The sequence below is a fragment of the Anas platyrhynchos genome, chromosome 5 (genome assembly GCF_047663525.1).
Source record: "Anas platyrhynchos isolate ZD024472 breed Pekin duck chromosome 5, IASCAAS_PekinDuck_T2T, whole genome shotgun sequence".
NCBI lineage: Eukaryota > Metazoa > Chordata > Aves > Anseriformes > Anatidae > Anas > Anas platyrhynchos.
This window is the reverse complement of record NC_092591.1, coordinates 53689739-53711267: the sequence shown is the minus strand read 5'-3', so window position 1 is coordinate 53711267 and position 21529 is coordinate 53689739. Positions and strand designations below refer to the sequence as shown.

Genomic DNA, 21529 nt, shown 5'->3' with positions numbered 1-21529 from the left:
TTTGCATAAATCTCATTTCAGGGAGCTGCGGCACTGTAACAGGAAGTCTGCCCCGAGCCAGATCTGCCATGGGCAGGTGCTTACTGTATAATCAGCAACCCAGAGCCTGTGCCTGCTACCAATAAACAAGCATACGGGTACAGTGAGCTGGGGAAGCCTATGTGTTTCCCACTGTGGAGGAATCATAATGATGGTGCTGCTCTCTGGTTTAACGATCATAAAGCCTGGCAACTTCTGTGAGGACAGTGCAGTGGCATAGCCTTGCTTTAATAACATTTCTGTGTTGGAATTATGTGACAAAACTTAGAATGAAAGAAAAAAAAAAAAAAGTATGCAGTATCAGGTACAGTCTTAAGTTTCTACGAAACACTGCATTTTTTTTTCTTCTACAAAACCAGTGTTTTATAGAAACCAAGCCCGTGAGACTTTCTTCATAAATTTGGCTATGGAACAAGATTATTCAGTGAAAGATACTGAGTCCTCTTACTTGTTTCTTGTGATTTCTCTTCTTTTCTAGGTACTGCAAGGAGAGAGCAAGTGGGAGAAAGGAGAAAGTGTTACATGCCCCAAATAATGGCTTTACTTCTCACAGAAAAGTACCTTTAACAGTGAGTAGAGAATGAGATTTGTAAACTCGTATCTGAACAGTCAGATGCTGAAACTTCATGTAGAGATTTTGCTTCAGTTCTTTCCATGTTTTTTCCCCTCTCTTTATCCCACTTATACTTGCTACTGCTTTGGCTGCACTGAACGTGTGTCCTTTTTAGCAAGGTCTGGGCAGGAGCAGTGTCAGAGGCGAGTGGGTCGCCGTTCAGGATGCAGAGGGTGGGCCCTTGCTGCAAGGGGAGAACTCTCTCATTCTGCAAAATGTCTTCTTGCTTTGCATTTAGTTACTAGTGTCTTGGAAAAGTGAAGTTCCTTTGTCTGGGTTGTTCCCCTTCAATCTATGCCCATGTGCCACAGGTTCTGCTTTTGAAAGTAGCCTGTTCACCACTCACCTGGGTCTATGTGTGAGGGGGAATTTCAGCCACTACAAACTTCCTCCCTCATACACTGGTAAAACCAGAGGCCACTCACAAGTTCCTCTCGTTCCCCACCCTAAGGAACCCAACAAGCAAACCATATTAACAATTGGATAAGATCAAAATCATGATGGAAGATTAACTCTTGAAGCCCCAGATGGAATTTCACTAGCATCAGTTGATCCATGGGCATTCCATTCTTATTTTACTGGTAAATCTTGACATTAAGCTAGAAATAAGCAAGCTGCTGAACAGTCTAATTCTGTCTTGAATGATGATTCTTCAGTCTCCTTTTGGATAAAAGCCTGGGAGTGATCAGATCCACGTGGGGGAACAAGAGAAAAGACAAAGTACAATCCTGGTGGTAAAATTTGGTGAAAACAGAACAGAAGGGAGTGAACAATAGCATACACAATCTTAAAGTGGATCACTGGATAATAGGTGATAAAAGTAACTGTGGAAATTGTATGTGTATTAAAAAGACTATTCTGAACAAAGATGATGTGCAATCTGATTCTCAGTATGCTGGAAGTTACCTTAAGCAGTTACTGGAAGGTTTAAAAATGTTTTACAGAGAGGGTCTTCTATTAAAGGGGAATGTAACTGTGCTTAATACACTGGAGGATATTTCAGCACTGTCCCTTAGCACAGGAAATTGCCTAATAAGGATAGATATTTTGTACCAGCCTTAATGCACTCAGGGAAAGCTAGATTACCAACATTATCAGAATTAACAACTGTGTCTAACATATGAGTGATCATAAACACATGAAGCTTATCAATATAAATCTTCAAATTTATTCTCTGTATAATGAATGAGAATAAAACAATTGGCCATAAAGCTTGGGGAAGGGCAGGAAGTCCAGAAGTTGATTAATCTTCCTAGGAAGGAAAGAATCTCCATAAATGGAAATGCTAAAAATTAAACAAAAAGCTCATTTACACTATTATAGCTATTTAGAAACATCACCAGTACCAATCTTGCTAAAATTCAGCATAGATGATTTTCTCACTGTTGGATATAACTGGTATTTTATCCTATGTTTGTCATCACAGAATCTTCTCACTCCTAAAGGAAGGCCTACTAGAGGAAGTGCTTTTGGCCCAGATCCTTGCAACAATTTATTAGGTGATTTAGATGCAGAAGAACAGATGAAGTTATCAAACAATTGTGTGGTAGAAAATTGATTTCTAGGGATATATGATGCCAACTGCTTCAAAAGGCTTTTGAATTAGGGTAGGGATCCCTCTCCATGACGGGAATTTGGAGGACTGGAGATGAAACTGCTGAGCTGAAAGATTAAGTTTCTGAAAACACTTAATATTTATATTAATCTGAGATATTTTCCCTGTCAGCATCACCTCACTGTGTGCAGCTTCTTGAAGCAGTTCCTCTCCTATCTCTACCTATTTATTCTTCAAGCTATTTCTAACCGCAAGCTGCCAAAGCAAAAGGTTTTCAGCTTGCAGCCACATCACAGAGAGGTCCCTTTACCTCAAACCTTGCTTGGTGCTCAGAAGGTAATTTTTCTCCCTGCTAAAACCACATACAACATCACTCATTCTGAAGCCTTTTAAATCAGAAGCAGGTGTTTACATAGATTCTGCTACCGAGTTTGCTTGTAACAGTAAGGACAAGACCTCTAAACAAGAGATTCCCTTCTATCTTCCATATTCTTCCCAGAGCTATGTTCTCCATTGAACTTGTTTTATCTAGAGTTGATGTACTTTGTGAATCTTCCAAGACTGAATATCCATTCAGATAGCATGAAGGGTTTGCCTTCTTCTCTTAAAAGAGCTTTTGAGTCTCTCTGACTGTAGAAGGTGTTGGGATTAGAGCTGTGGAGTACAATCCTCTCCATTTAACTCTTCATTACCCATACCATTACTGAGATGAAGACACTGAGCTGAAGTCTTTGTTGCATTTTTCCATTATGAAAGAGTAGCAGCAAGAACATGCCTGCTGCAAATTGCTGGATGAGAAAAATTTGTTACCACTTTTTTCTCATGTGGAGCTTCACCTTTGGCTCCTTGACAGTCTGAATGTAGACTCCACTGAAATATGTGCTCCCTGTTCCAATGTGATCAATCTCTCTGTGATGTTCCTTTGTGAGACCCATGGGTTTATTAGGATGGATACAGCTGAACAAAGACTTTACTTGGCTGTATGGGCATCCTTCCCTAGAACTGATGCAGTTTGTAGTGGCAAAAAAGTGCTTTTGACAGTTGAGCTTTCATGAATTCCTGTATGTAACTGCATCTGTCCACTTTTGCAAGTGGGAAATGTCATAAAAATGTCATTAAAATATCACAGTCTTAACTGACTTCACTATGTTGGCAAAGACTTTCAAGTGTATACTGGACTAAAACCAAATCAGAGTGAAGATAACTGTTTTCTTTGAGAGAAAGAGGAATAATTTGGGTGTGTATTAATCCAAAAAGTTTCATAGTTGTTTTTTTTGTTTGTTTGTTTGTTTGGTTGATTTTTTTCATTTGTTTTTTAGGAAACATATTATGATACACAGTCACTTGCACTAATGAAAAGCACTTAATTTATCATTTTATTAGAAACTTTTAAGATGTTCATAAAGCAGAATTCAGCAAAGTAGAAAAAATTCCCATTGGCAATTCATACAGCTTCAAGATGTTGACATCCCTGCCACATTTGGTTATTTTCTTTACATGGAAAAACTTGTTTTGGCTTGCAGGCATGTTCAGACAGGTAAAATGTGATGTTAGTTTTTAATGGTCTTCTGCACTTCTGCATTCTGAAGGCAACAGATTTTCAATTCACACATTCCTGCTCATTTATAGCTATCTAATCTCTCAAGACATTCATGTCATCTCAAACAATTAAAATGTAGCAGTGTCCTAATGCCATCTACTCTACATTCCAGAGTCAGTTGCATCAGTAAGATGCAAGCAGTAATGTTTAATATCCCTTCACAGAGTTATGCCTTGAACCTCCTGTCTAATCTCTTGGTTCCATGTAAATGAATCTGTCAGTTTCCCTGAGTCCCCTGCCGAATCAATTAATTTTGACTTTACTAGTCAAAATTAAACTATAAATATGAGGTGCATCTGTGATGTGGCTCAATAAGGGCATATCTGTAGTTGCTGAAAACTTAACAACCACCCTGTATCTGCTTTGGGGTGACATCTCTTCAGACTGGCTCCAGCCTGATTACGTGGACTGAACTCCCCCATTTGTAGTTGCAATCCTGAGCTGCATCTTCCAGTTCACTGTCATAGGAATGAATCCAGTTTGTGAGCTCTCAAAGTGCTCTCTGGTGCAAATTTCTAAAAAAAATGCACTAAGTGGAAAGGATCAGGAGATTCATTTTGGAAGTGCACTTATGGTCTCGACTAAATTGCTGATCTAGACCCACCATTAGGATTCTATCAGTGGGGGCCATAAGGGACCGCCACAAGCTGCATCAGAAATATCTCTGCTATGTGAGATGTGATTTGGATATTTAGTTAACGGTTCTGTTTTGAGAATGCAGCTGTATCTAGGAAGATGGCTTTCCACACTTGCATCTCATTAGGTTTGTATCTCTGGGAGTAATCTCCCAGAATTCAAAAGAGAAGAGCACAATTCACAGATCCCCAATTCTTTAGGTAGATAGGTTACAACTGCACTTCCTGTTCTCTGCCATCACTTTCACAAGGGCTTTGTGTCCAGAATTTTGCATATACAGAAGAACTGAAGCACAAGAAGCCAGTGCTCTGGGTACATCCTCACAGGAAGCATTTGGCTGTGTAAGAGCTGAACTGTGCATACAAACCCCATGCTACAGCTTTATGTGACACTTGTATGACTGGGACAGGCGTGTATGACTTGCATATGACAAAATCTGTAGCATATTATCTAGAGACATTTTTCTTACAAAAGTAGTTACTGATAAGAAAAATTGTATTTGAAGTTTTTATTTATTTATTTATTTATTTTTGAAATGCTAAGCCACTTTTACTATAAGAAATTAAGACACATGCAGTTAGGTTGTTTAGTCTTCAGTTTTGCTTTCTTTCCTGTGGAACTTTTCAGCCTTGAAATCTTCAGGGTAAGGTAAAAATCTGACATTTTTCACTAATCTTCAGGTAGAAAAAGTTAACAGCTTAGAGGTAAGTAGCTCCATCTTAAGCTGCTCAGTTTGGTAGAACAACAGTTTGCTTACTGCTTTGACAAAGGTTACATCAGCCATGCAAAGACTGCAGGCCTGCAGGAGCTGACCTTTTTTTTGTTGTTTGGTTGCAGATGTTTTGCTCTGTATTTTGCAACTGTATTTTTTATAAAGTTGTTCTGCTAACAATATCTAGATTGACAGTGTATTTCCTCTCTGCCATTGTTCTCATAGCTGCAACTACTGGTCTTCTAACTTGGCTTTTTTTTTTTTTTTAAATGCAAATAGTTTTCTGTAACTCCAGTTCAGTATTTAACTGTACTGAACTGTATTTAAGTCTACTTCTTGTTGTGCCAGAAGTATTACATAACAGTACAGTAATTGAAGAAAGACTAGGGAGGACCAGATTTGTGAAGGGTCTTAAAAGGACTTCAAAACTTGTTTTTGATGTGGTAATTCAGAGGATTTTAGTGTGGAAATATGAAAGAGAGAATTTGAACAGTATTCCCTCTTATGCTAGAGGAAGGAGAGAAAAGGAAAAAATGAATCTGAAGACAGAAAGCCCAGGGAGAAGAGACTGCCATCATTTGGGTCACTGGTGGGTGAGAGTTTAAGCAATGAAAGGAAAGTGAAAAAGTTTGATCTTACAGGTGTCCTGCAAGAGGAAGCTGCACATCCTTGATAAAGCCTGCTTGTGTAGATTGGCATTGTGTCAGAGACAACACCCGCATTAGAGTGAGAGTAGGAAGAACAGCTTTGCTCAAAAGGTAGAAGGGAAGGAAAAATGAGAGGTTTTGTTTTGCCATGTTATACTAGTGGAAGCAGTTAAACGTTTTAAAGAATATTGCAGAAGAATATGCCAAGAAGTGTAGCTCTATGTCAGAAAATGAAACTATCTTCCCATTTCAGGGGAAGAGACCTCCACAGATCAGTCCAAACAAACAGTGTGGAGACTCTAAAGTCTCGTGACTAGGAAGATTTCGTTCCAGAACAAGATGTGCATTGTGGGAGTGCAAAGCAGCAGAATGCTCTGGATGTTAAATGCTTGTGTGTGGCTGAAAGGAAAAAAAGGGAAAGAGGAACTTGGGGTATCTTAGTGTATACAACTGGATCAATTCACAATAATTCCCAGAAGGAGTTAAACATTTTCTGGGGTTAAAGTGAATCAGAATCTGCACACCGTGTGCTGGAAATTCCCTAAATGATTTCAGTGGTCATTAAGAAAAGGGAAATGGTTCTTTTCTGAGTAGGAGATGGTAGGAGACAGAGGAGTAGACACCAAAACAGAGTCATGGCTGAGTATTTATAATTCAGCTGACTCTGTCCCCGCATTGCAGGATTCCTGCCAGCTGAGAAGAGGACAGACTTTCCAATGGCTTTGTCTGTTGAAAAAGTTTGTTGTTTTTTTTTTACTAATGGTTGACTTCTAACACGATGGATTTAGATAGTTACAGTTCTGTTAGGAATCCTATGTGCAGGTACTTACAGCATGGACACATACAGGTAAAACTGATGACAGAAGTGCTCTGCGGATAAATGAAGCTTCCCCTCTTCTGCAGTCACCTTGTTCCCACTGAAATACTGGATTGCTTATTTAAGAGGGGGACTACATTTTATGTAGTTGATAGTTGTAGTGTATTATTACCAATGTTGTTGGTTTTGTTCAATTCAGTAATACTACAATTTAGTTTAACTAACACAAGTACTGTGTTTAGATCTATATTTTCCAGTCATGATTTAGTGATTTTTCAGCTTATAGTCTGCAGGCCTCGGCAAGACCATGAAATATTTCTGAAGGACCAGAGAAAAATAACAAAAAGTTTTCAGTGGGCTTAAATTGAAAATGCATGTTTGCATCTATATGGAAACATTTCAGAGATCTGCAAGTAAAAGAGTTTATGAACTCTGTGACCTAGAGGAACCTACTGATTTTCTTTGTATAGCTTTTCTTATAAGTACCATTTGCCCCCAGCCAAGCTGTCATCATTCCCCAGTCCCTATCTGGCTGTAAGATTTCCACTGTTTTGAGAAGAAGTAAAAAGCACCTGTCCCAAGTTAGTACCCACATTTTTCTCCACCAAACCAACGGCAAAATTTGCTTTTGGTGCAGTAGGTAGAGGATGAAGACCTCAGGAGTGCTGGTGTTATTCAACTCACTTTCCCAACTTCACTGTTTCCCCATTCTTCTATTCCTCCACATGATTGCTTTTGACTTTTTTTGTAGTAATTCCTCCTTGATCCTATGGCTAGAAGATCTTTTCACTCTTTTTTAATGCAACCATAAAGTTTCTGGACAGCACTCTACTCACCCATCCACCCTGTCTCTGGTGTTAAAGATGTCTGAGGTCTCGTAGAAAATTCCTCTACAAATGAAGATCTCAGTATTGCTCTTGCTTCACAGCAAATGTTCTGCTCATGATATCACTTTATACGCGCAGTGCAGATTACTGTCAATTTAGAACAACTGCATTGCTGACTGCCCTGCTATGGTTTAACCTTCCAGAGGTTGCAGAGGATTTCTTTACTACTGGTTTATGGGAATGCATTGTAGTTTATGCTACTTAACTATATATGTTGAGAGCAAAATTCTGCTTTGTACTGAATATTTGTGAATATGCAGAGCCCTTTCAGTGCTTTGGAATGGAAATGATGGCGGTGAGTACAGAATTTAAAGCAAATCTGGTGTGCAATTAAACAGAAACCCACAGCAGTAGCTGCTGGACTGAGCTCACCATGTAGTTTCCAAACAAGCTGACTGCAGTAGGAATCGTGGTTTATAAAAAGCTGCCAGCAGTGCTGAGCTGGTGAAGAGAAAGAGGAAGCTACAACGGGAAAGAGAAAAAAAAGCACAACCAAAGGCAACTTCACTTCTCCGACTTTACTGTTTTTAAATAGATTTGGCTCTAAGTGGCTGGTGATAGTGCTGTGAAGAACAGCGATAACCTCACAAACTGAGAGACCAACAATGTTTATCCCTTTCTGAACACCACCTGCAAATTGGCTCCCAGCTCTAAGGGATTTCTGTGTATTTTTATGCATACATGTGAGAATTTGTGTATGAATGTAAGTATGAATATTATACACCATGTTACCAAGGCTATTGCTCAATAACATGCCAGTAAATAGGAGTTTACTGGAACAGCTTTTGCCATTTTACTCCTCCTTTGCACAGTATGATGAGTTAGCTTCTCAAGCTTGTTTCCTTTTGTTGCCGTCCACTTCAGGCTGTGGATTTCACTTTATTCCTCTTGACCTAGGAAAAGTGAAATATTGCTTCTCATCCTCAAACTACCAGTAGCAGGAAATCATCTGAGGCACTATTGACTGAATCATCTTGTATTGGGTGTTAGGACTATGGGAAGGTGCTCTTGAAGAGTTCAGCTGGGGACGGTGGCACAGGATGACTGCTTTCACATTGGGAAGGACGTCTAGCTGATCAGAGGTTCTCTATCCAGAAGGCAAGCCTCCTGTTAGGTTATATCTTGGGTCTTATTACAAGTGCTAAGCCAGGCAATAGAAGATATGCCGCACCAGAGGGAGGGTGTAACTGGATAGCTGAACTCAGGAAGCAGAGAGGAAAATAACGTGAGAGAAGCTGATGATTAAAATTAGCTGGATTAGAGATTCCTTTACTTTGTGTTGCAGCTTTGATTCATTGTGTTTTAGTTGAGATGCATTAACTTTTTGTAGATCTTGTCGGAAGAATATAGGAAGAAGAAAACATTGCAGAGGAAAAGACCTTTGGGATTCCACAGGTTAATTTTGTGTTGCATTTTTATAGTTGGCTCCCTGCAAGAAGGACCTGGTAGAGACCCTCTTGCAGATTCATTGCTCTGAACACAGAGAATGACAATGAAAACCAAACAAAGGTGCCACAAAGTGTTTCAATAGCTCTGCTAATCCTCGGAACAAGGCTTCTAGGGGCACGCCCTAGAAGAACTGGGCATGATCCTTGAGGATAAACTGAGGTGGTGTTTAATCTGCCCTGGTTGTACCATTAAACTCACATGGTTGCAGTATGGGTCACAACACTGGCCAAGTCTCCTCTGCATGTGGGCGGCAAAGGGCGGCTGCAGAACACATGAATCCTGTGACTTCCCTGGCAGCTAGAATGCTGATCACATTTGTAAAGGGTTTTCTAAGTACCCAAAATTTATAATAATCATTTATTACCTTTTATCATTGACTTTTTGGCACCAAACCTATTAGTATGTTTGTTTGTAGTGCCTGAGATAGTTGTATATACCGAGGTATTTTCAGTTCTGTTGTAAGAGCCATTTACATGTAGCAAATAGCAATGAGTGGGATCTGCAGTGCTTTTTTTTCCTCTCTCTGAAATATGTGAACATCAAATCTTCAAGAGAGACAAGGCTAAAATTATTTCTCTTCACAAGTTATCTCGTGACAATGAAAGAATAGCCTAATCAATATGTATTCTTCCTCAGAATCTCTGTCAGAGAACATTCCCCATTTCTTCCCATCTCAATCTTGCATGAGGTCAGAAAAGACGAGCATTCTCCTCGTGGCCACCATGTGTAAGTGTGGAGAGACACTGTGTAAATCCTTTTCCATCCAACAAATACACTTAGTTCTTTTGCAGCATGCATAACTGAGGGAACACTCCCAGTTAGTTTCTGCTATCACGGAAAGAAAGTTTCCTAAGTAGTTTTCTGTTTATTCTCATGATCTAATCAATTCATAGATCAAACTGGATGGAGCTATTGTAGCTAGTCATAAAACCATGATTCCCTGAGACAAGACTAGTGAACAGATCCTCAGCACCTTTATGGTCATTAAAGGGTCCCATCAAAGGCAATAGATCTGCTTTGAAAGACACAAGGACAAATTTTTCATCTTGACTCCAAAGCACTGTATCTGGAAACCCAGTGTTGGGAACATCTCTGGTAAAAGATGCTTAACTGCAGTAAAAAACATAAATTAGGAATCCAGTATTATGCTGCAGAAAGAAACACCTTGTCCAGAGATTTTGTCTTGATCCTAGGGCATTCTTCTCACAAATCCTGTCAGCCAATAGGGCCTCCCTCTGTTTTTTTTAAGCATTTTAGCATACTCCAATGAGGCTAAAACTGTTTTCTCAGCCTGTCTTAGAAGTATTATGTTCACATTACATTACTCTGTGACCTGACAGGCAGATTGAATGCCAGATTTGGGAGACATTTTCTAGAGTCTGTAGTGAGGACTCCACTGGTCATTTTCCTAGCAGTCAGAAATTGCTAATTTGTTGTTGTGGAATCTACTTGGAGTCAATATCAACAAAACATCTGAAGTGGTTTTAAAGTGACTATGTAATTCTGCTGTCTCTGATTCTTCGATTTTTGTGTGCAAGCCACTTTCTTCCTTCACGTGTTATATGCCTTTTACCAGTGAGGGGTTGGCTTTGTTGTGGAACAAAGTGGCTGTTAGGATTAGGTTCTATTTTTCTTTATTTTCCTTCCAGCTGTATGAGGATAAAGGGCACACATTCTGCTCAACACCAACTATTAAAAAATGTAAGGCCTCTCACACATACACACGCACCACAAGTAGGATCTTGTACAGGTCTTCTGCATTAGCACAAAGTCTTCCTCTTCCATATTCCCTACCTTTCTATCCAAATTTTTAAATTTACACATTTAATATTCACACACGGTCTTGGTCCTGAGCAAAGAGGTTATCTGCAAAATGAGAATTGGACCCTGAATTCCTAACTACCTCCTTCTGTGTTGTCATCCAGCCCTGCAACTTCTCACAAATATGTTATTTTATACAATGATATGAATTTGTTAAATTCTGGGAAATTCTGTCACCGCAACTTTTCCTCTTTAACAGACTTTAGATATATCTAACTGATAGCTCCAGGCTCAAGCTTGTACTCATGCCCATACCACTTGACCATCTGAAGTGAAAACACTAGTATTATGTCAAAGGACAAGACTGCAGATCCAGAGCAGACACTGATGATGCCTATCTCCATGGGAAAGAACAAGGTGCCAGATTGCCCAAGACTGTATATGCATGATTTCCTTAGAAGTCCCACGTCCCACACTTTGCTAGTGCAGTTCACACTGATGTTCATCAGTCTGTATTTATCAAGCCTTGAAGAAGAGAGGATCAGGATTGCTTTTAGTTAACTTATTCATTGTCCTCTGCCAGAGGTCAGACCATGGACACAGTGCATCATCTGTAACCATAATGCAATTCAGAGGCTCTTTCTGTAAAAGCCTGCTGTTATTTCACGTACGTTCGTGCTGCTGATAATCAGTGGATAAACAACTTTCATAACAGCATTGCAACCCCCCTCCCTGCCTCCACCCAGCAGTCTGGCAGTTGACTTGATGGTTAGCCACGGACTCGCAGCAGTCTTGGGTAGCCAGACAGCAGCCTCTATGGTCAGTATGGGCTCTGTCGCTCATGGGATGTGGTTCCAAAAGACAGGGCAGGCTTATCACACAGGTCTGTGAAGGTCTGCTTCCTCATGAAGGCATTTTGGAGCCACTGCTGGACATTAGTAACTGCAAAGTGATGTGATTTCATCCCCTGTGTTGAGTTGCAGAAAGCTGTTTCGGTTCCAGTAAACACTGTTGTACATTTTGCGAAAATTAGTGTCATTCACCATGTTGTCCAAAACTAGTGTGTCTTCCATTTTACCACCCTCCACGTCTTTTAGTATTGCATTTCCCCCCATGTTCTGAGACCTGTCTCTCCACACTGCTTCTTCAGTTTGTGAACACCTCAGCTGAGGTTAGAAGGAATTGCCCTGCAGGAGCAATGGTAGCTCCATAGCTCTACAAAATCAGCAGTATGCCAGACACTCAAAGATGTATGTGATTGAGGTCTGCAGTAATTCTAGTTTTAAAGCCAGGAAGGAAAAGTAAGCTATTTTTTAATGCATCATAGACTGATTCTCAGAAGACTTTTTCTCAATGCTGTGTAGGAAAATTGGGATGTGTCCTTTGTTATCCTAGTGTTTCAGATGCAAAACCCTGTGTAGATACTGCTAAACTAGTTTGATGAGATTTTCATAAAAGAATGGGGATAAAGAAATGGGCACATGAAGGTAGAGAACCAGAAAAGGAAGATATCTAAGAGTTTGTCCTAATTCCTTGCATTCTCCAGCAGAGCCAGTGTCTTTATCCTATGAACTGGGATCTCAGAAACCCCACGCTTTAGCTCAGAGGGCTTCAGATTAAATCAGTGAGTGAAAAGAGGAGAAAGTGAAACAAATGCAGTACAGGGAGAGGAACCCAAGCTCTTTCGTATTCACTTCTCTGTGAAAAGACTCAGAGCAGGCCCATAGCAAGAATTCAGAAAGCAAGGGGACATTCATCTGCATTAAATATTTGTGTAAAATACAGTCTAAGATTACAGAGGACCAGGTGAGAGCAGGAGGGTACAGAAATCCAGGAAGTAGAAAATGTTGTGCAAGTATTTGGGAATATTTTAGATGATGTAGCGTATGGTCCAGCTAGACCTCTAGTTAAAAGCAGAGGTGTTAGCATGTGGGCAGTAGAATACAAAGGGCATTCTCTATTATGTGTATTAAATGCATCCAGCACAACCTAAATATTTGGCAGTCATCTGGATTGAACATATCACTTTGAGGCAAGAGATTTGCAGTAAACTCAAGGAGTAACAGAGCAATTTGTTTTAAATAGTAGTCTCTGTTCCTCTCTGGTCTGGCCCCAAATGTCAGGACCACACATAGCTCCCTGGCAAGGTCCCACACATCCTGCCTTCTGACACCGCTCCTTTCAGCCTTAAGAGAGGCCTTTTAGGCTCCGATTTTCTCACTGTCTCCTTTTCATTTTGTATAGTTATTATTTCCATAATGTAGACCTGGGCTGCTTTGGGGCATGGTGGTGAAGACAACAGCAGTGACTTGAGGCGTTAATTGTGAAACTATCTGGAGCAGGGGGAGCTTGGATCTCAATTGAAATGGACTAAGTTGTGTTAGTTTGACAAAAAAGTCTAGTGTTGTGATGGATAAGTTAAAGCATAGAGGAAAACCTAATATTCAATTCACTGAGCTTAGTGCATGGTAAAATGCACACCGCCTTGTCTATGCAAGATTTCTCAAGCATATTTATTAGCATGTGTTAGCTAACAGGTGTTAGCCTCAAATTTCTAGACAATCTAGGGGCCAATGTGAGTCTGGAGCTCACAGTGCGCTATGAGTTTAACTTCTCTTCTCTTCTCTTCTCTTCTCTTCTCTTCTCTTCTCTTCTCTTCTCTTCTCTTCTCTTCTCTTCTCTTCTCTTCTCTTCTCTTCTCTTCTCTTCTCTTCTCTTCTCTTCTCTTCTCTCTTCTCTTCTCTTCTCTTCTCTTCTCTTCTCTTCTCTTCTCTTCTCTTCTCTTCTCTTCTCTTCTCTTCTCTTCTCTTCTCTTCTCTTCTCTTCTCTTCTCTTCTCTTCTCTTCTCTTCTCTTCTCTTCTCTTCTCTTCTCTTCTCTTCTCTTCTCTTCTCTTCTCTTCTCTTCTCTTCTCTTCTCTTCTCTTCTCTTCTCTTCTCCTCTCTAAATTGGAGTAGAGAATGTTTCATATCGATATGAAAATTTTAATAACAATACTTGAGGAAAGGTGTAACAGGACAGATTTATTCTGCATCCTTAATACTACATCAGAGGATTTTTTTTTCTGAATTTAGTATCCTTGAACCCTCCAATGGTTTGAATGTTTGTTGGTCAAAAGTCTGTGTAAAGATAGTTGTGTGTTTCAGTAGCAACCTTCCTGTCCATCCACTGTTACTGACTTGTGGTTTTTCTAAAAGCCCCATGATGCTTCATGTTTTTCATATTAAATATATATATATATCTTGCTCTTATTATAGAGAATGGGCTGTTTCTCTAAGAATGGAAGATAAAGTGAACAGAAAAAAATCTTTTCCAAGACTTTTATGATTTTTCTATGAGTCTCATGACCAGCTGTGGTCTGGCTCTTGACTTCTGACTGTTTGGCGCTCTGGGCATTCCCCAGCCTCTTTGTAGTGCTCAAGCAGGTAGCCCAGCACCACCAGATGTAGAGTTCCAACTCTGGAAAGATTCGGGATTTTTCTGTAAGGATGGGATGGTGATTCATTCTGAGCTCTCACAAGACAATCATGCAGCTGCCCCTGTTTCAAAATCAGCAGCCCCGCCAGCTCGTCTCCATCAGCCTTGAGAAAACAGGAAGCACAACGGCCACCACAGGAAGTGGTGCGCTCTTACACCCACCCCAAAAAACTTAGCTGCTGAACCTATTGCAAAATGTTAACAGAACACTGCAGGGTACACAGAGAAAGAGAGGAGAAATCTGCTGACCTCTGGGTGCCTCTGCAGTTCCCAGCTTCAGTTTCTCAGGCCTATCGCTTAACTCAGTCATCAACATGTCCAGTGTTTGTCAGTCATCGCAACTTAAATCCCCTGTAGTACAGTAGGATGCTCTTACCAGAATGTGAAGATTTCTTCTGAACTGTTTTGTTTCATCCCCAGCATTTGTACAGAAGCACTGTAAGAGGCTTGTTGTATGGGGGGCTAACACACAAATATAGAAATAGAGAAGATGGAGAGGACCGTGTTTTGTTCATCATGATTAACTGTGTACTCATTTCCTTGGTAACTTGGAAGAAAGGGTGTTTTAGGGTGGAGATGTGTATGTACATCTTGTGATTCAGATGTTTTTCATATTAAATATGAAAAAGTGTTTCTCACTCTCTTGGTTGCAAAGAAAGGAGTGAACCATAACATTGCAGAGAATAGACAGGCCTTCTATATATAAAGGAGGAGCACAATGACTTGCTCTGAGTAGGAAACACCATTCCTTGGGAGTGCTACATGGAATACAGAACCAGAACAGGCTGAAAGAGAAGAACAGGGTATTCCACAACAGGCAGAAGAGATGAGATACAATATGCAAAAGGATTTTGAAATTTGAGAAGTTTTTTTATTGTGCTCGTGTTCTAAAAATGATCTTGAAAATGCAAGCTTTTGTGCTGGTTGATGGGAAAATCAAATTTTAGTGGGGACTTTTAGAATAAAAAAACAGAATTTTTGAATTAAAGAATAAGTAAGTGCAAAATAAGTGCAATAATGGGTGGCAGAAGAGGGTCAGGAATGGAAGATGGTGCTAGCTATTGAAAGTAGATCTAGGCATTACTTTTCTGCCAGATGTTTAATTTGTCCAATAAGTGGGAAATTGGGGATCTGATCCTGGAAACTAAAATACTTGTAAATTCTTGTTAAATCCTGTAAATTCTTTAGACCAAATGATTGAAGCTGTTGAAAACTAAAATTTTTTGTTCTTTCAAAATTTAACAAAATTTGAAGTGAAAAAATATATAATTTTGACTTGAAAGAAATGTTTCATTCAATTCATAATTAAGTATTGGAGGATTTCCATTTTAGTAAGAAAATTTTAAAAATGATTTAGGGTGAAAATGAATTTGCCAGCCTTCCTGTTATTTTCTTTATTCTGTCTTTCTTTCCTCTTTTCTTTTCTTTTCTTTTCTTTTCTTTTCTTTTCTTTTCTTTTCTTTTCTTTTCTTTTCTTTTCTTTTCTTTTCTTTTCTTTTCTTTTCTTTTCTTTTCTTTTCTTTTCTTTTCTTTTCTTTTCTTTTCTTTTCTTTTCTTTTCTTTTCTTTTCTTTTCTTTTCTTTTCTTTCCTTTCCTTTCCTTTCCTTTCCTTTCCTTTCCTTTCCTTTCCTTTCCTTTCCTTTCCTTTCCTTTCCTTTCCTTTCCTTTCCTTTCCTTTCCTTTCCTTTCCTTTCCTTTCCTTTCCTTTCCTTTCCTTTCCTTTCCTTTCCTTTCCTTTCCTTTCCTTTCCTTTCCTTTCCTTTCCTTTCCTTTCCTTTCCTTTCCTTTCCTTTCCTTTCCTTTCCTTTCCTTTCCTTTCCTTTCCTTTCCTTTCCTTTCCTTTCCTTTCCTTTCCTTTCCTTTCCTTTCCTTTCTTTTCTTTTTCTTTTTCTTTTCTTTTCTTTTCTTTTTCTTTTCTTTTCTTTTCTTTTCTTTTCTTTTCTTTTCTTTTCTTTTCTTTTCTTTTCTTTTCTTTTCTTTTCTTTTCTTTTCTTTTCTTTTCTTTTCTTTTCTTTTCTTTTCTTTTCTTTTCTTTTCTTTTCTTTTCTTTTCTTTTCTTTTCTTTTCTTTTCGCCAGAGAAAGTCAGTTAATCCCACAATTCTAACCAAACAGAGAAGAAAGTTCAGATTCCTAAAACCTGGTCTTCAGCAATACTGAAAGACAAAAAATATTAAGAACTATATTGCAGAAGTGCTGAAAGTCCTACACAGAAAGTGAATGTAGATTTGAAGGCAGTGTCATCAGAACATTAGAGAAATATCCCTAGGAAGTTGGCTTGGTTTTACTCAAGCAGCAAACTTACACACAGATCCTTAACCAGGCTTGCTTTCTTGTTAGAGACAAATATCCTATTTAGCAGAGTGGATAAATGCTTATATCTCTTTGTTAGCGTTAGCTCCCAAATGTCTTTCTTGTCTGCCACAGTTTAATTGATCTTATTCTATGGTGAATGGAAATGCAGCTCTAGCAAAAATAAATCAAATATTTTACCTGCTTCTGTTTCTATGGGGACTCTTCTTTCTAGATTTCTGCTCTCCAAATTGCTTTAGAATTGATTTATTTTTTTACTTTTAGCACAGCTTACTTTTGAAAATACTTAATCTGAGGAGAAAATATGATAATAGTTCATTTTGAAGTAACTCATTGTATACAGATTGTTTCCGTTTTGCACAGTCATTCAGCGGGCAACTTCAGTTTGTCTTGTAACTCCCCTCATTACGTTAACTCTCTTAACAGCACACGCTTCGGAATTTTTCTAAAGCTCATAACTGTTCTTTTTTTCCTGCCATGAAATGCATTTTCATTTCAAGTGTGCACAGAGATTAGCAACATGCTTAGTTCCAATATTAATATGTCCATATTCTCTTCATTTTGATCTAACATCTCTCTTCGTGATGGTTATTCTGTCTGTTGGCTATTTTGAGAATTCTACAAATATTCATAAATCATGACATTTACTGGACATAATACTGCTGTGCTCTTTTCTCCTTATAACTAGGATAGTTATCTTTTTCTCTTGGTGGCAAACTAAACAAAAATTATGTCTTACCCTAGCCAGTATTACTGGCCACTTTTTTTGTGCCTGGTAAAATCTTCCAGTTCACACACTTGTCACAAATTTTCCATGGAGGTATTAATTAATTATTTTTATGTGGACAAACTAGCACATCCTTTAGCTCCAAGATATATCTTACTACTCTGCATCCTCACAGAAAAGTAACTAGCGCATTTAAAATCTGGGGTCTACATCAAATTCTGTCCCTTTGGGAATATTGTGCATACACTTGAAATTGGACTTCTGGGAGTCCATATCATGACTTCTGGGGCTCCATGTAAATGTAAAAAAAAAATAGCCTGTACTAAGGATGGAGGAGATCCTTATTGTGCCTGCTGATGTGAATATCTGGAAATATTCTGGAAAGGAACCATTCAAAAATAAACTATTCCAGCAGTTCTTCGCCAGTTACTTTATTAAACTTTGACCACAACTCCCAGCTTTCTTCCAGATGTTTTTCAGAGGCCTGATACATGTATTTATCTCAACCTATTTCTAGCCTAGCTTAACATTTATGGAGACTGTTTTTCTCTTTTTGGCCTGTCCAAAGTGAGTATTATTAACTTCAGCAGATAAAAATTTAAGTTCTGAGAGGAAAAAATCACAAATTATTATTCATTTTCATTACACTAACGTGCAATGTAGATGAAGAGGGACACCGTGGATTTTAGTCCTCTCAAAGTTTGTTTAAGACTTGTTAGACTAGATCATGCTGTCTGAAATTTGTACCTTATTAGTGTACCTTATTAGTGGTTTAATATGCAGTATGAAAATAATCAAATGTGTGAGGCAAGAAATAGAAGGTAATGGGTACATTTTATGCAAATGTACTCAAAAAGTGTTCAGGACTAGCGACTTCTAAGTGTTTAGGAAGCTATGAGATTGCTGTAGTCAGACTTTTTTGGGGCCTCTCAGTAGAGAAAGCATTGATTGGTTGGATTTAACACAACACTTTGCAAGTTAAGCAGGTACAAAATTGCCTTTAAGGATAGAAAAATCTCCCTCAGTGAACGAAGGCATACATGTAACTTGTGTTAAACTTTGTCATGTGGGTAAAGCTTTGAAAATGGAAAGCAGTCTTTCAAACGTGGACATAATCAGTGCTCTTTAAGACCCAAATCTGCCCTGAAAGAGGCTAAGCTAGTTACATTTGAGTCTGTTTCTTTCAGTTCTTTCTTAATATTTCCTCAGAAAGAACTTTTTCAGACTGCTGTGCTGCTATAATCTCTCCTGCCTATGACTCTGCCTGGGTAGTCACTGAGCTTGCTCCTCTAGCTTTTCTTTCAACTGTTGCTGCCGAGACTATAGAAGATGATCCTCAGGTAAGGATCAGAAATGCATAGCAACAGAAAGTATCATTTCTCCACTAGCCACTCTATAACATAAATTTCTTAATTCAGACCAATTTGTTTTGATTTCTTTCTTTACCTTTTTATTGCTTAAAGCAAATGCTTTGGCTTTACCTTAACAAAATCTGTATCTAAAATCTGCAAATTATGTCTTTTGAATGACAGAGGGTTTCTACATACCAATTCCATTCTGTTTCCTCCAAATTCACTGAGAGGGAGTGATTTCCTTATGCCAGGAATTATGTGACAGAGCTAGAGCTATGGTCAGCGTAGAGCTGAATTCAAAGGAAGAACAGATATTTGTTTCCCTTCTTTGTGAACACTTTAGCAATTTTAGCCCTATTTAAAATTATTCTTGTTCCCAGATTTCAATTATACAGATGTTTACAGTAATTTTTCCCTTCGAGCAGACAGCTTGAGTCTGAATCAGATGACAGAATGATCGGACAAGGTTGCCCAAGGACAATGCTTGTTCTGCTCTGGGCATTGCTAAGGAAATGGCTGAAGCTGCCATAGAGGTGCTTGATAAACCCACACTTGCTTATTCTATACCTTCAGGAACATACCAACTTTCTGTACTGCATAAAGCTTCAGAAGATCAGGTAGAAAATCTTTTTTACAATTGGTTAAAGACCACTTTGAGGAGATTAGCTCAGATATTCTCTGTTGTTTTTTTCTTTCTTCTTTTTTTTTTTTTTTTCCCCACTCCTTCCTGTCTTTTGTATTTTTCTTACTATTTACCACTGAAGAGTTAGAGATTGATTTTGTTGTAGCATCTTCCAGAACCATTAGTTTCAGTCTTTGGCCTTCAAAAATATCAGTCTCAGTCTCTTTGACTATGCACAAAGAAGCTGGGCTTCATTTAGGATTTACATTTCCTAGGAAGAAAATCAATTAGAATCATAGAAGGCTTGCTTGGAGGGGAAAAGAATAAGTTAAAGTAACCAGACCATTTCTACCCTGCATTTGTCGTAGTTGGTGATAAGCTTGACTGTATTTCTCCCCCACCCATGCAAACATGGAGCTTTGTTTCTGTATGTTGCAAATGGCATGATTTTGCATTTCTGCCTGCCTACTGGTTTGGGTGAAGTAGAGCAGTGGAGCTTTGCAGAGCAGGACAGCTGGGTGAACTGCTCATTGCTGTCTGATTCTTTCTCTTTCGAAGTGAGTTGCGCTAGTCCTTGAGGGAAGGAAGGAGAAGATGGTAGTTTTGCAAAAACATGCTTAGTGACACTTCTATTCTGTGGCAATCTTGGAATTTCCCAGAAGGCTTTTGTTTCTTGTAGCTCCTCTGATGTATTTCTTCTCCGGTTTCTTTCCTAAGTCTCTAAGCCCTACACAAACTTGGTCACTCTCTGTAAGTAATACAATGGAAAACTAACCTTTGACCCGTCCAGACCCTTTGGAATACCAGGGCAGCAATAACTCCAAAATGAAATGGAGGTAGGGCTGCTTCTTGCCTCTGGTGGATGGATTTTATCAGAATAGGTAGTGCTGATTTGTATCACTAAGCCACACCAAGGTTATACAAAGAGCAGCAAAGCCCCAGGAGCGTAACAGTCGGTCTGCTCCTAACCTCAACTTTTATCTCTCACAGCCAGCTTCCTTCCCACACCACAAGCACCACGTGTTATTTTACATTGAAGCAACACTCAGCAGCTGAGGTCTATTTGCCCATAGAATGGAAGGGGAAAAAGCAGATGACATGAACACCAGATGGGTGGACAGCACAAGGACTGACAATTATGGAGCAATGCTCCTATAAACCAGTGCCAAACCACTGCATGCTGCTGTCTGTGAGCTTTGGCATGCTGTGGCTGGGCTCTTCATCTGCCCTTTCTTTTTGTCTTGAGCTGTTACCTTCACCTGTAGGTGATGAGCAGTGAATGTAACTAACAACTACTGAATGAAATGAGAGAAATCTGAAGGAATTGGGGTAATAACACCTGCTTCGGTCTGCTGGAAGGCACCCATGACTAACACCAGTGCCACCCGGTGCCCCAGGGGGATATAGTTATGGTAACTGGAGGGTAGTGCTAGCTCCCATAGGGTTCCATCACTAAAAGATCACATCATCCTCCTCTTGATCTGAAATTTGTTGAGCCCTACAGATAAGTAGGGAAACTGATTGTACTCTTTTGTGCACTTCCTGCAAGTCATCTCTACAGCAGGAAGAGTGGTGCTTACTGCAGTTCATGAAGAGCGAGGCCTTCTAAAGCCTTTGGCAGGAGATAAGTCCCTGGTCGTATGTGCCTGAAAAACAAGCAGGAAACAAAGGAAAACTTAAAGCCCAAGGATAAAAGTCTACCTGAGTAAGAACGCATTAGTGTTTACTGTTGAATTACTGTTGAATTACTAACCAACACAACAGATATTTGCTCGTTGAGGGTTTCATGCTCAATGTGTTACAGAAATTGAAGTAGTATTTCTTACTCTTTATCTCCCTGATCTGCAAAATAAAATTAAAAGCCATTTAAAAGCATGAGATGGGGTAGACAAAAAGAAAAAGAAAAAAAGAAAAAAAATCAACGCACTGAGACAGCTGCACAGACCGGCAGCTGTGACACACACAGGAAATTTGGATGGAAAGAACCATTAGTGCATTGAGACCATCTCCTCGCCTCTTAGCAGGGCCAGCCCCCTTTAGAAGACTTTGCAAAAAGCAGCTCAGCTCCTTCATGTCAGATATGAGTGATTTTCAGATTTTGTGCTTCTTTAATAGCCTCTCAGGGAAAAAGCCTTTTCAGAGATCAGTCCCTGCCTCACCTTTTCTTGTGTCCATCATGCAACAGGAACAGAACTATGCTCTGTATTTGAGAAACTTGTCAAACTACTATTTTATTCTGTATTATCCAAATACTGATTGTTCTTTTGTTGTTCCTAGGGTGGGCAGGTGATGACTAGGAACAGCTGTTTTGCAGCCAATTTATTG

General features: G+C 39.2%; 1 protein-coding gene across 7 annotated transcripts in view; it reads left to right on the top strand.

Annotated features, from left to right (window-relative positions):
• SLC39A13 (solute carrier family 39 member 13) overlaps positions 1 to 21529 on the top strand; it is a 142753-nt gene that overhangs the window by 91288 nt on the left and 29936 nt on the right. For 6 of the 7 annotated variants that reach the window (XM_021278935.4, XM_021278932.4, XM_021278934.4 and 3 more), the window contains exon 4: positions 518 to 608. The gene's annotated coding sequence lies outside the window, so the exon portion shown is untranslated. Of the gene's footprint in view, positions 1 to 35; positions 138 to 517; positions 609 to 21529 lie in introns of those variants that run through there. The other variant, XM_072039074.1, reaches the window with a different exon arrangement.